Genomic DNA, 15,209 nt, shown 5'->3' on the forward strand with positions numbered 1-15,209 from the left:
CACGCACAACCAAAAGAAGGACAACAACACATTTTAAAACAAAAAACAACCAGAACTGCCAGAAAAATCAAACTGTGTGAGACAAAAAAAATGTGGCCTAAATGAAAGAACAGATCAAAGCTTCAGAAAAAATACAACTAAGCAATGGAGAGATAGCCAACTTCTCAGATGCTGAGTTCAAAACATTAGGAATCAGTATGCTCACAGAATTAGTTGGGTATGGTCACAAAACTGAGAAAAAGGTGAAGGCTATGAAAAGTGAAATAAGGAAAAATGTACAGGGAACCGACTTGAAGAGAAGGAAACTGGGGCTCAAATCAATGATTTGGAACAGAAGGAAGAAATAAACATTCAGTCAGAACAGAATGAAGAAATAAGAATTCAAAAAAAAAAATAAAGAGAGGCTTAGGAACCTCCAGGAAAACTTGATATGACCCAACATCCGAATCATAGGGGTGCCAGAAAGAGAAGAGAATGAACAAGAAATTGAAAAACTTAGTTGAAAACATAATGAAGGAGAACTTCCCTAATCTGGCAAAGGAAATAGACTTCCAGGAAGTCCAGGAAGCTCAGAGAGTACCAAAGAAGTGGGACCCAAGAAAAAACATGCCAAGGCACATCACAATTACATTAGGCAAGATTAAAGATGAGGAGAGAATCTTAAAAGCAGCAAGAGAAAAAAAGACAGTTACCTACAAAGGAGTTCTCATAAGACTGTCAGTTGATTTCTCAAAAGAAACTTTGTAGTCAAGAAGGGGCTGGACAGAAGTATTTGAAACCATGAAAGGCAAGAACTTACATCCAAGATTTTCTATCCAGCAAAGCTATCATTTAGAATGGAAGGGCAGATAAAGTGGTTCCCAGGTAGGGTCAAGTTAAAGAAGTTCATCACCACCAAGCCCTTATTGTATGAAATGTTAAAGGGATTTACCTAAGAAAAAGAAGATAAAAAATATGTACAGTAAAATGACAGCAAACCTACAATTATTAACAACCACACCTAAAACAAAAACGAAAACAAACTAAGCAAACAATAGAACAGGGACAGAACCACAGAAATGGAGATCACATGAAGGGCTATCAACAGGGGAGTGGGAGGGGGAGAGAGGGGGAGACGGTACAGAGAATAAGTAGCATAGATGGTAGGTAGAAAATAGGAGGAGGTTAAGAATAGTATGGGGAATGTAGAAGCCAAAGAACTTATATGTATGACCCATGGACATGCACTAAAGCTGGGGGGATGTGGGTGGGAGGGGGTGTGCAGGGTGGAGGGGAGTGAAGGAGGGAAATGGGACAACTGCAATAGCATAAGCAATAACACATATTTTTAAAAAAGAAAGTGCCAAACTTTCACAGACAGAGCAGTTGTGTCATTTTTTATTCCCACCATCAATGTGTGAGTGACACAGTTTCCCAGCTTCCTCACTGGCATTTGGTGTTAATGCAATACTTTATTTAAAAATTTTTTCTAGCCATTCTAATAAGATGTGTAATGGTATTTTGTTGTAATTTTAATTTGCATATGTTGATGACTAATGAAATTGAATGGTTTTTCATGTGCTTATTTGCCATCTGTGTAGCCACTTCAGTAAATGTTTGTTCACATATTTCACCCATTTTCTAATAGGAATTTTTTAATGATGAGCTTTGAGATTCCTTTAAGTATTCAAGATATAAATCTCTTTTGGGGTATGTGGTTTTCCAATATTTTCTCCTGTTTTGTAGCTTATCTTTTCATTCTCTATCATAGAGCAAATGTTTTTAATTTTCTTGAGCTCTAATGTATTGATATCATGTTTCTTTTGTAGATTACACTTCTGGTGCCAAGTATAAAAACTTGAAGATTTTATTCTATGTTATTTTTTTTCTCACAATTTTATATTTTATACTAAACTCAGTGATCCATTTGTATCTGTTTTCAAAGGTAAGTAAATTTGGTGCTAAGGGAAGCCTATTGTATCTCATAAATTATATTATCAATAGCAGCACATGAGTATTACCAAAGGTAGAACATTTTGGGTTTCTTCCATAATATTATCTTCTTTCTCTTACTGCCTAGTTCTCTGACATGTGGGACTGACGTGATAAACATTTTAGAGATACTGAGCTCAGAAATAATTTGCCATCTTTGAGCCAGGTGTTCTTTGATTCTTTTTAAATTGCAGTTTTAGGACACCAAAAGCAAAAGTAAGTCAAAGGAAAATGGTAGGTTTTTCCCCCCTTTTGAATGCAATCGCAAAACAGTATCTAGTTATCATCTACACTAATCCTGGTCCTCTACTGGAAAGGAGAGGTGTGGCTTCCAGCTAAGGATTAGGTCATCTGAGGTATTGCCTTATCTACAATAGTCATCTTTAATTAAGTAAAACTTGAATTAATCAAAAATTGCTCCCACACTCAGCTGGTGCTCTCTACAGGGAGGCTAAGGAAATGGAGTAGGATCCTTTTTCTTTCCTCTGAGCTCAGTTTCCCATTTTCTTGTCAAAGCAGAGTGGAGGAAAAGCAGCAGAGTGGTAAGTGGGGAGAGAAGTCTTACTGGTACTGTCCTTGGACTGTGTTGTACTCTCTGATTTAGGCAGTGTTGTAAAACTTAGTCTTTATTTTGGGGGGGCATTTATTTTTAAAAAATAATTTATCTATTTATTTTTTGAAAGAGGGGAAGAGAGGGGAAGAAACACTGGCTGCCTTTCATTCACCCCCCTACTGGGGACCTGGCTTGCAACCCAGGCATATGCTCTGACTGGGAATCAGACTGTCAAGCTTCAGTTCCCAGGTTGGCACTCCATCCACTAAGTCACACCAGCCAGAGTTATTTTGTAGGACATTTCTGTTGATTCTTTAGAGAGTCTTTCACTTGGAAACCATTAATTTGTAGTCTTCTCAACAGAAGACTTGATTTGATGTGTACAGTAGACCAGAGTTAGTTTTTTTGTTGTTGGCCAGCATAACTTATCTAGAGGAACATTTTGGATTTCATCAGTAAACTTATCGCCTTACCGCAAATAAAGTAGTTGCTGATATAACGACCTTTGGCAGATAGGAATCTGTTAAAAACAGTTTTCCTTCAGCTAATGTCCAAAATATATAAAGTGCTCATAGAACTCAATAACAACAACAACAACAACAGCAGCAGCAGCAGCAGCAGAAAATTCAGTTAGAAATGGACAGAGGACCTGAACACTTTTCCCAAGAAGACATATAGGTGGCCAACAGTTATATGAAAAGATGCTCAACTTCACTAGCTGTAGGGGAAATACAAATCAAAACCACAATGAGATACCCTCACACCAGTTAGAATGGCTATTAAAAATAATACAAGAAATAATAAACATCAGAGAGATTGTTGAGAAAAGGAACCCTTGTCACTGTTGGTGGGAATGTAAATTGTTCCAGCCTCTATGGAAAACAGTATGGACATTACTCAAAAATTAAGAATAGAACTACCATATGATCCAGCAATCCCACTTCTGAGTATCTACCCCCCAAATTTGATGACACTCATTTATAAAGACCATAGATAGATAGATATATAGATAGGTATATATGTATACATATACACACATATATGTGTATATATAGAATTATAATGTATAGAGTTATATATAATCTTTATATAGATATGATTATATATATAATCACACACACATATATACATACACATATATTGGTTTCAATAATATAAACATATCTGCTAGAAATGATATATTTCTACTGATTTCTATTCTCACACTCAAATGGAAAAGCCAGTATATTTTTATAACTTAAAAAAGTCAGTTAATTTCCCAGACAAATGCATGGGCAGAATTTTCAAGGCATTTCCCAACATTATACCCAGGTACTGGAGAATATAATAAGCTTCTCTGTGTCTTGAGAAGAGAGAAAACACCAACCACTGCATACCTCTTGGCTTTTTTACAATGACACTATTTAGCATGATATGTATTTAAATTGTAGGTGCAAACCAGCATTTAGGCACCTGGCCAATATCTAATCACTGACATTATTGCTGAAGTAGCAATATAATGTGGTGTAGTATGACAATGGAAACTTGACTCATTCTGTGTAGATTTTACTACTGTGCTGAATATTATCTATGTTGTCTTTCTGGATAGATAACATAATTGTGCAATTTTTTTAAAAAAATATAGAAATGGCACAATTTATTCCTTTGGCTACAACATAGTGACACTTCATAGTTATCTTAGAAGAGAACTGTTCAAATATGTACAATCTTTCCAGCTGAGTTCATAAAGTATTTAAACATCTTCTCTCATCCACCACTGTTTCTGGGACTTCTTTTGAGCTGTCTTATAATTTCAAGTAAGAAGAGAATGCATTCAACACTACAGACTGGCAAATTACCTTTATTCATTTTCCTTTAAGTAGCATTATGTCCTTTAGATGCTCAATTCTCATTTTTCCCATGAGGATTTTTGAGAGTAATGAACAGAGAGTTACCAAAGTACAAAGAAAAAAGTATAGGCTTTGCTGTCAGACACTGAGAATTTGGCTCAGAATTCACCATGGCCACTTTCTAGCTGTTTAGTTATAATCCTCCTCGAGCCTCTGTCTCTGCTTCTGCATAATAGGACTGTAGTACCAGCTATGCTGCTGGTTGGTGGTAATTAACAAGATATGTACATTTTTTAGCAGAGAGTATGTATGTTATAAATAGTAGATATTATTATCATTGTACTTTGTGTGGCTAGAACATAGCTGTGTTTATGCTTGTAGGTCATCTTTTAGTTATACACTTTGAAATTTTCTTTTACAATAGAAAATATTTAGCTTATTTGTTAAACTAGCTCTCACAGTGATAATGGCTTAATCAGCAGCACGTACATTTGACACTGAAGTGTGTTCAGTGGGGACTGAGCTCTGCAGCATGGTTGGCTGTGTTGTCTGCTCTTTATGGGGGGTCATAGAAAAGTGCTGCCTTCAGAGGTAAGATACTTGGACTTTTGTGTCTGATATTATAACTCTAGTTGATAATATTTACCCTGACTAGGGTAAATATACTACAGAAGAGTATACTACAGAACATTATATGATAGAATATAACACTTAAAAAGATTACTTTAAATGCTCTTAAATTATTTAAAAATGTTTTAAATTTAAAAAAATCATATTTTAATGTTATTGTTTCAGATACCTCACAAAAGTGGAATTATGCAGTATTTGTCTTTGTAACTGGCTTTTTTCACTTAGTATAATGTCCTCAAGTTTTATCTGTATTGTTGCATTTGGCAGGATTTTCTTCTTTTTAAAGCTGAATAGTATTTCACTCTGTCAATAAATCACATTTTCTTTATCCATTCATCTGCTGACATCACTTAGGTTGTTTCTACAGCTTGCTTTTTGTGAATAGTGTTGCAATGGATATAAGAATTATAATATCTCCTTGAGATATAATTTAAAATTTGGGGGGATACATACCCAGAGATCAAATTGCTAGATCATACGGTAGTTCTATTTAATTATTTCAGAACCCTCCATAGTGTTTTCCATGGTGGCTGCACCAGTTTACATTCTCACCAACAGTATAAGAGGGTTCCAGTTTCTCCACATCCTCACCAACACTTCTTATCTTTAGGTTTTTTTCTAGTAGCTACGCTCATAGAAACAGAGTAAAATGGTGGTTCCAAGGAGGGAGCAAAACTTCCCAAGGGAATGGGAAGTTGTGCAATGGTTATAAAATTTCAGTTACACAAGATGATTATGTTACAGAGCTCACTGTACAACATTGTGAGTATAGTTAACAATATAGTTAACAATTGTATTGTGCATTTAAAAACTTGTTAAAAGGGTAGATCTCATGTTAAGTGTCCTTACACAGTAAAAAGCTATTACCACATCAATTTATTTTTCATTATTTAAAATATTAGTACATTTGTCAAAAACCCATGGGATGTACAACACCAAGAGTGAACCCTAATGTAAACTGTGGACTTTGGTGTCATTGAAGGTTCATTGGTTATAACAAAGGTGTGTGCCATGTGGTGCAACATATTAATAGTGAAGAGGCAGTGCATGTGTGGGGGTAAGGGGCATGTGGGAAACCCTGTACTTTCTTCTCAATTTTGTTGTGAAACTAAAACTACTCTAAAAATATAAATTAAAAAATGTTATTAGTACATCAATTCCTGTACATAATAACCTGTGCGAGAGTATCATATTGAACTCTAAGTACTCAAGGAGACTTAACGGAGGCAATATGATATGTACAATCCCCTTCCATGGTACCACTTCCCTTTGAGCTACTGTGCCATTTTTCTGTTCTCTTTCATGGTGTAATTTGCCTAATGCTATTCTCCTGTCCTGTCATAAACCCATTCTACTGGCAAGGCCAACAGTAATTTCCACTTGGCTAAATGCATTGTTGATTTTTAGTGGTTATCTTCTTTGTTGCAAGTAGTAGCAGCTATCACAGCTGATTTATTCATTCTCAACATGCTCTGTTTACTTGGTTTCCAGCTCACTGGAAGTGCTGGATGTCCACCTTCTTTTGCCAATTCATCCTCATTTCCCTGCTTCTTTATAGTGGAGCACTCAGATCACAGTCCTGGGACCGACATGCTTTTCTTTCTTCCTTTTTTTGAAATTTTAGAGTATTTTTATTGTTTGTTTTATTGTTATTGTGCATGGCTAAAAAACACACTAACATAATTTCAAACCTACTCTCTCCTCCTTTGATAATCTCATGCAGTTTTATCGCTTTAAATTTCAATCTCCAGTTCTGAACACCCCTCTGAAATACAGATAGGGAAATCTAACTGTCTACTTAGCCTCTCCACTTGGATGTCCAGTAGACATCTTTAACTCACTATACCTCCAAGTGAGCTGATGATCTGTGCCTCTCCTCCAGCCCTGTTCCAACTCCACTCCTCTCTGCCTTTCCAGCATTCAGTCCAAAAACCTGGAGTCATCCTTGACTTCTCTTTGACTCATGCCCTACATCCAAGCCACCAGGAAATCTTATTGAATTTTCCTTTTAAATATATCTAGAGTTGACTCATTTCTCACCTCCTACACTGCTCCCTATTTGGTCCAAGCCACTCTCTTATCTCATCTAGTTTTTGCAGTAACCTCTAAGTGAGTTTCTTACTTCTACTCCTACTGTCTTGACATGTCAGTAAGATCACATCTTTCCTTTAATCAAAACTTCCCAATGGCTTGCATCTCACCCAGAGGACAAGGAAAGTCTTTACAGTTATTTACAAAGGCTCTATAGGATCTGCCCTGTCCCCACCACACAGCACTTGCTTCTCTAACCTTATCTCCTGCTGCATCCTCCTTGCTCATTCTGCTCCAGCCACACTCACTCTTTTTCACTATTTGTCAAATATGCCAAATATGCTCTCACATAGGGCTTGTCCCCGTGCTCCTCTCTCTTTCCCTAGATTTTCATGCCTTGTCCCAGGTATCCATGTAGCTTTGTTCCTTCCTCAAGAGTGTTTCCTAATGTCCTTTCTTTAATGAGACTTTTCTTGACTACATTATTTAAAGTGCAGGCCCCAGCTCTTAACCCCTCCCACTTCATTTTTTCCAAAGCACTTATCACCTTCTTATTACATGCTTATTCTAGCCCCAGCTAGAATGCATGGTATGAGATTTATAAATGTACATTTTTTTCCCCTCACTGTGATATCCTGAATGCCTGGAACACACAGTAGGCCCTCAATTCATATATGAATGAATGGATCGGTGAATGAAAGCACACATTTCCTTTTACTGAAGTGATCCCTTTCATTATGCAAAAAAGTGATAAATATGTAATTGTGTTCTTGAAAATGTTTTTTTAATTAATTAATTTATTTATTTATTTTTCCCAATTTTTTTATTTAATTATTTTTCAAGTACAGTTTTCTCTCTATTACTCCCATCCCATCCCACCCCTCCTCCTCCCCCCTCCCTCCCATTTCCACCCTTCTCAGTTGTTGTCCATGTATCCTTTATATAGGTTCCTCTAAATCCCTCTCTTATTTCCCCTGAAATTCCCTCCCCTCTCCCCTCTGGTCACTGTCAGCCTGTTCTCTATTTCAGTGTCTTTGGTTATATTTGCTTGCTTGTTTGTTTTGTTGTTTAGCTTCCTGTTAGAGGTGAGATCATATGGTATTTGTCCTTCGACACCTGGCTTATTTCACTCAGCATAATGCTTTCCAGTTCCATCCATGTTGTTGCAAAAGGTAGGAGCTCCTTCTTCCTTTCTGCAGCATAGAATTCCATTGTGTATATGTACCATCGTTTTTTGATCCATTCATTTACTGATGGGCACCTAGGTTGCTTCCAACTCTTGGCTATTGTAAATTGTGCTGCTATGAACATTGGGGTGCATAGGTTCTTTGGGATTGGTGTTTTAGGGTTCTTAGGATACAATCCCAGCAGTGGAATTGCTGGGTCAAAAGGCAAGTCCAATTTTAGTTTTCTGAGAAAATTCCATACTGTTTTCCATAATGATTGTACCAGTCTGCAATCCCACCAACAGTGGACCAGAGTCCCCTTTTCCCCACACCCTCTCCAACATTTGTTGTTTATTGCTTTGTTTATGATAGCCATTCTCACCAGTGTAAGGTGGTATCTCATTGTAGTTTTAATTTGCATCTCTCTGATAGCTAGCGATATTGAGCATCTTTTCATGTGTCTCTGGATCCTCTGTATGTCCTCCTTGGCGAAGTGTCTGTTCAAGTCCTTTCCCCATTTTTTAATTGGGTTAGTTGTCTTCTTAGAGTGAAGTCGTGTGAGTTCTTTGTATATTTTGGAGATTAAACCTTTGTCTGAGGTATCATTGGCAAATATGTTTTCCCATCCAGTTGGTTGTCTTTTTATTTTAATGCTGTTTTCTTTAGCTGCACAGAAGTTTTTATTTTGATGAGATCCCATTTGTTTATTCTTTCCTTTATATTCCTTTGAAAATGTTTTTAAATTATTTTAAATTTAATTATTGTTCAAGTACAGTTTTCTGTCTTTTACTCTCATCCCAGCCCACCCCCTAGTGCTCTCCACCTCCCTCCCATTTCCACCTCTCTTAGTTGTTGTCTATGTGTCCTTCATACTAGTTCCTGTAAATCCTTCCCCCTTTCCCCTGAAATTTTCTCTCCTCTCCCTTCTGGTCACTGTCTCCCTGTTCTCTATTTAATGCTAAAAAATTTTAAGTCAAAATTTACAGAATGATTATTGTTATAAATATAACCAACATATTATGCTGCACTACGAAATGAAAAATAAGACTTCCGCTAAGATGGAGGCATAGGTGGAAATACTGTGCCTTCTCCCACAACCAAGTTTCAAGACAACAAAGTTTTAGTAAACAAAAATGCAGCTAAAACACAGAAGATGGAACTATACGAAAGTCAGACAACAACGAGCTATTCAGCCAGACCGATAAACCAATCGAAGGAGTAAACAGTGAGACAGACTGCTCAGGCTAGGGCCCCAGTGATGGGAATTAGAGCCTGAAAGCACCAACAGAAAAGACTTTCTTGGGGCCAGGAGAGGCTCCCAGGCTCACAGAGAGTTCTTTGGAGAGACCCACAGAGTCCTGTAGAGTACACGGGCCCACTCATCCGGGAACCAGCACCAGGGGGGCCCAATTTGCTTGTGGGAAGCCAAAGAGGGGACAGAAATCTGAGAGAGAGCGAAGCAGAGCAAAGCACCATTTTTTATCCCTCTCAGACCCCACTCCCACATACAGCATCACAACCCAGCAACCTGGGTCACCCGGTCCTGGTGAACACCTAAGGCTCCGCCTCTCATACATAACAGGTGTGAACAGACCAAACATTATGACTCAAGAACAGCTCAAAGCCCCAGAGCCTATAATTCTAAGCAACCAAGAGATAGCCAACCTTTCAGATGCACAGTTCAAAATACTGGTGATCAGGATGCTCACAGAATTGGTTGATTTTAGCCACAAAATAGAGGAACATATGAAGGCTAAACTGATTGAAATGAAGGGAAATGCACAGGAAACCAATCGCGATGGAAAGGAAACTGGGACTCAAATCAAGGGAGTGGACCAGAAGGAAGAAAGAAACAACCAAACAGAAAAGAAGGAAGAAACAAGAATTTAAAAAAATGAGGAGAGGCTTAGGAACCTCCAGGACATCTTTAAATGTTCCAGCATCTGAATTATAGGGATACCAGAAGGGGAAGAGGAACAGCCACGAGTAGAAAACTTATTTGAACAAATAATAAAGAACTTGCCCAGTCTGGCAAAGGAAATAGACTTCCAGGAAATCCAGGAAGCTCAGAGAGTCCCCAAGAAGTTGGACCCAAGAAGGAACACACCAAGGCACATCATAATTACATTATCCAAGCTTCAAATAAAGGAGAGAAACCTAGAAGCAGCAGGAGATAAGGGGACAGTCACCTACAAAGGAGTTCCCATCAGACTGTCAGCTGATTTCTCAAAAGAGATCTTACAGGCAAGAGGGGGCTGGAAAGAAGTATTCCAAGTCATGAAATCCAAAGACCTACACACAAGATTGCTCTATCCAGCAAAGCTTTCATTTAGAATGGAAGGATAGATAAAGTGCTTCTCAGTTAAGATCAAATTCAAGAAGTTCATCATCACCAAGCCCTTATTATATGAAATGTTAAAAGGACTTATCTAAGAAAAAGAAGGAACAAAATACGAACAGTGAAAGGACAGCAAACTCACAGTTATTAACAACCACACCTAAAACAAAAGCAAACTAAGAGGACAACTAGATCAAAAGTGGAACCATAGAAATGAAGATCACATGGAGGGTTAGTAACAGGGGAGTTGGAAGAGGAGAGTGGGGGGAAAGGTACAGAGAAAAAGTAGCATAGACAGTAGGTAGAAAATAGACAGGGGAAGGGCAAGAATAGCATGGGAAATATAGAAGCTTAAGAACTTATGACACATGGACATGAACAAAAGGGGGAGAATGGTGGGGGAGGAGGTGTGCAGGGTGGAGGGGAATGAAGGGGGGGAATAGAACAACTGTAATGGCATAATCAAGAAAATATATTTAAAAAAGAAAAATAAACATTATTTTCATCAGAAAGAAAGGTAGTTATTTGCATTAAGTTCTTGTACACCTCAGTGCTAAAGGGTAATTAAAAGGGCATGTGTAATGTGTCTATAGAAACTGAAAGGCAAGGTAAGTCTTATTTTTCAGTCTATGTCTTGATTTTACCAATTTGTCAACCTACTTTTATTACTCATTGAATAAAAAATGAGCTAAAACATTTTGTACAACCATTTCTCGAATTTAAGAAGTTTTTTAATTTAGTAAGAAATGTGTCTTAATTTTTTAAAGCTCTCCATAAGTATAGAATTCTTAATTTTATGTTAATTTGAGTTGAGAATGGAATTTCAATGATGCTATTAGGGTTGAAGGCCATGTGTTCTGGTGGAAAGGAATTTTTGTTTGTTTGGTTTGATTTTTGTCCCCCTTCTGCCTTTGCCAATAATTTGCTCTGAGATTTCAAGGAATTTCCATCATTTTCACTGTTTTCAGGCTGCAGAATGTGAAGAAAAATTACTACTCTTTTATAAGAATGTTGTCATATTTTATAAAGTAATGTTGGGGAAGGTAAAAATACTTTAAAATTGGAGGGAGAAATTTACAAGTGCATGTAAAGTACTATTACGTAACCCACATGTAAATGGAGAGGTCATCTTTAGGATTAATAGTGTAGACACAGAGATTAAAGACTTCTGCAGGGAACAGCACCACAATGTGCTATCCTTGTCTACAAGGAAGCCCATTTTTTTAACCCTCTAAGAACTTTGTTATACTAATGCAAGATATTATGTTATTAAATTCAATTAGTCATTCTTTTAAATATAAAACTCTTTTTAAAAGATTTGTTTATTTTAGGATCCAAGAGGGAAGATGGCTGTGAGTTAGGTGGGAGTGGAGCCTACTTGCCCCTGCACAAGGGTGGAACACCTAGCCAATTCTCTGAGGAACAAAGTGAACAGCCAATGGTATCCCAGCATATATGAAGGTTGGAGGCCAAAACTGTAGAGGACATTGAAAAACAGACGAGAAGAAGATTGCTTTGGGATGGTAAGGTCCTTGGGACAAGCGCGGGGACCAGGGCTGCTGCAGCCCCTGGCCTGGCCCGGCCCCTGCTGCAGGATTCTTGGAAGAAAGCTCAATCAACAGCTCCCTCCTCTACCAAACAGAGTGGCATCAGGATGGACTTGGATGCTTCAAGTCCCTAGAGGGAATAAAGATGAAGTGGGAGGTGTACAAGAGCAGTGTTCACCCACTGAGACTGTGGACACCAGCTGGGTCATTTCCAGAGAAACTGGGGAGCTGGGTGGTGCCTGGAGAAGGGAGAAGAGTTGCACTGTGATGGGCCTTGACCCGGATAGTCTCTGGTCTGGTTGGAAAGTTGGGCTGTGTGAAAAACTGGACACTTATTTGGAGTGGCAGGTTTGAACAAGAAGATTTTGTTTAAAAAAAAAAGTCTCTTGGTGGCTTTTTGAAGAACTCTCCTGCAGCAGTCATTCTCACTGCTCCAGTCACACCCCCGCAACCTCAGCCAAAATGTTGATCATGCCTGCACTGCCCTAGCCTCAGCACACCCACCTCACCACCACCAAAGCCACTTTAGTGCCCCCGCCCCTGCATGACTGGGCTGGCTGGCTAAGAGGAAGGAGGAGGAGGCGCCTGCCCGCCCCCCACCTCCCCCAGAGGAGAGCTGCAGGGCTTAGCAAGTTAGCAGTCCCCAGAAAGACTTAACTCCCTGGGGAACTGAACTACCTTGAAGAGATTCTGAGAGTGCCTAGACCCTAGGACAGCAAAGAGCAAGAAGATTGTATGCTAGTTGTCCCTAATTAGAGCACCTCAAGGAGAGCACAACTCATGAATTGAAGGCATTGGCCTGGTGCAGATGGGCAGTGGGGGCCTGGCAGTGAACAGAGGAACTGGGCTGGAGGCTGGGCAACTCTAAAGATTTCAGCCCACACCTGGCCTCCATCCTTACAAAACCATAGGAAGGGAGAAAAGCAAAGTCCAACCCCCATCAGCCTGTGCCAGCTAGGAAGACCAGAAGAACTCCCCTGGCTGGTTTAAAGTCACCAGAAGGTTTTTTTTTTTCTTTTTTTCCCCAAGTGAGACAGTAAGACCTGGAATTGTGAAAGGGCCAGAGTGAGACCCAAAGAGGCATCACAAGGCTGATCCGCAAAACTGACAAACTAAGACAAATTTCACTTTGCTATTCCAGAAAACTTCCATGTTATTGTTTACTTGCATTAGTATAATTTTTAATTATTTTATTCTTCTGTTATTTTATTAGTTTTTAAATTTTTCTTCTTTCTATTTAGTTTTCTTCATTTTATTTGTTTGTTTAATTGCATTGTTTGACTGGTTTTCTTTGTTCTCTCTCTTTTTATTTTTTTAAAAGATTTTATTTATTTATTTATCTTTAGAGGGGAAGGGAAGGAGAGAGGGAGAGAAACATCAATGTATGGTTGCCTTTTGTGCGTCCCCTGCCGGGAGTTGGCCTGCAGGGAACCAGCCTGCAACCCAGGCATGTGCCCTGACTGGGAATTGAACAGCGATCCTCTGGTTCGCAGGCCCACGCTCAATCTGCTGAGCTACGCCGGCCAGGGCTGTTCTCTCTCTTTTTAAAAAAATATTTTATTTATTTATTTTTAGAGAGAGGGGAAGGGAAAGAGAAAGAGTGGGAGAGAAATATCAATGTGTGGCTGCCTCCCATGCATCCCCCACTGGGGACCTGGCCTGCAACCCAGGCACATTGCCCCGACTGGGAATCCAACTGGCAACCCCCTGCTTCACAGGCCTGCACTCAATCCACCGAGCCAGGCCAGCCAGGGCTGTTCTCTCTTTCATAGTGTATTTTAGTTTTCCTTATTTCACTTCACCTGTATTCCCATAGAGCACTACTCTTGGTCATGTACTTCCTATTCTTGTTACTCAAATCATATACTTTCTATCATATGATCGTTTTTGCAATATCATTGTAAATAATTGTTGCTCCATACAATTGTAAATACCACACTGCAAACCTCCTGGATCTTAGCCTATTACACTATCTTTTGGAATTTTATTACTGTTGTGGTTAACTCCATTCTCTCACATTCTATGCCTGTTTTCTTTTATTTTTAACTTATTTAATTGTTGTTCAAGTACAGGTTTCTCTTTTACTACCATCCCAGCTCATCCCTGCAGTGCTCTCCACATCCCTCCCATTTCCACCCCTCGGTTTTTGTCCAAAAACCCCTCGGTTTTTGTCCATGAGTCCTTTATACGAATTTCTGTAAATCCTTCCACTTTTCCCCCTGAAATGCCCTCCCCTCTCCACTCTGGACACTGTCCCCCTGTTCTCTATTTCAGTGTCTTTGGTTATATTTTGTTTGTTTGTTTGCTTTGTTGTTTAGCTTCCTGTTAAAAGTGAGATCATATGATATTTGTCTTTTACCACCTGGCTTATTTCACTCAGCATAATGCCTTCCAGTTCCATCCATGCTGTTGCAAAGGGCAGGAGCTCCTTCTTCCTTTCTGCTGCATAGAATTCCATTGAGTAAATGTACCACAGTTTTTGGATCCATTCATTTACTGATGGACACGTACCTGGATTGCTTCCAGCACTCAGTAATTGTAAATTGTGCTTCTATGAACATTGAAGCAAATAGGTTCTTTTGGATTAATGTTTCAGGGTTCTTAGGATATAATCCTAGGAGTGGAATTGCTGGGCCAAAAGGCAGATCCATTTTTAGTTTTCTGAGAAAAATTCTATACTGTTTTCCATAGTGGTTGTACCAGTCTGCAATCACACCAACAGCGAACTAGGGTCCCCTTTTCTGCACAACCTCTCCAACATTTGCAGTTTGTTGCTTTGTTTATAATGGCCATTCTCAAAGGTGCGAAGCAGTATCTCACTGTGGCTTTAATTTGCATCTCTCTCAAAACTAGCAATATTGTGCATCTTCTTATGTGACTCTGGATCCTCTGCATGTCCTCCTTGGAGAAGTGTCTGTTCAAGTCCTTTGCCCAGTTTTTAATTGAGTTGCTTGTCTTCTTAGAGTGGAGTCATGTAAGTTCTTTGTATATTTTGGAAATTAAACCCTTCTCTGAGGAATCATTGGCAAATATGTTTTCCCATACAGTTGGTTCTCTTTTTATTTTAATATGGTTTTCTTTAGCCGTGTAAAAGCTTTTTTATTTTGATGAGATCCTATTTGTTTATTCTTTCCTTTATGTCCC

This window comes from Sturnira hondurensis, unplaced genomic scaffold (genome assembly GCF_014824575.4).
Source record: "Sturnira hondurensis isolate 20B ecotype Veracruz unplaced genomic scaffold, ASM1482457v3 Scaffold0018606, whole genome shotgun sequence".
Classification (NCBI taxonomy): Eukaryota; Metazoa; Chordata; class Mammalia; order Chiroptera; family Phyllostomidae; genus Sturnira; species Sturnira hondurensis.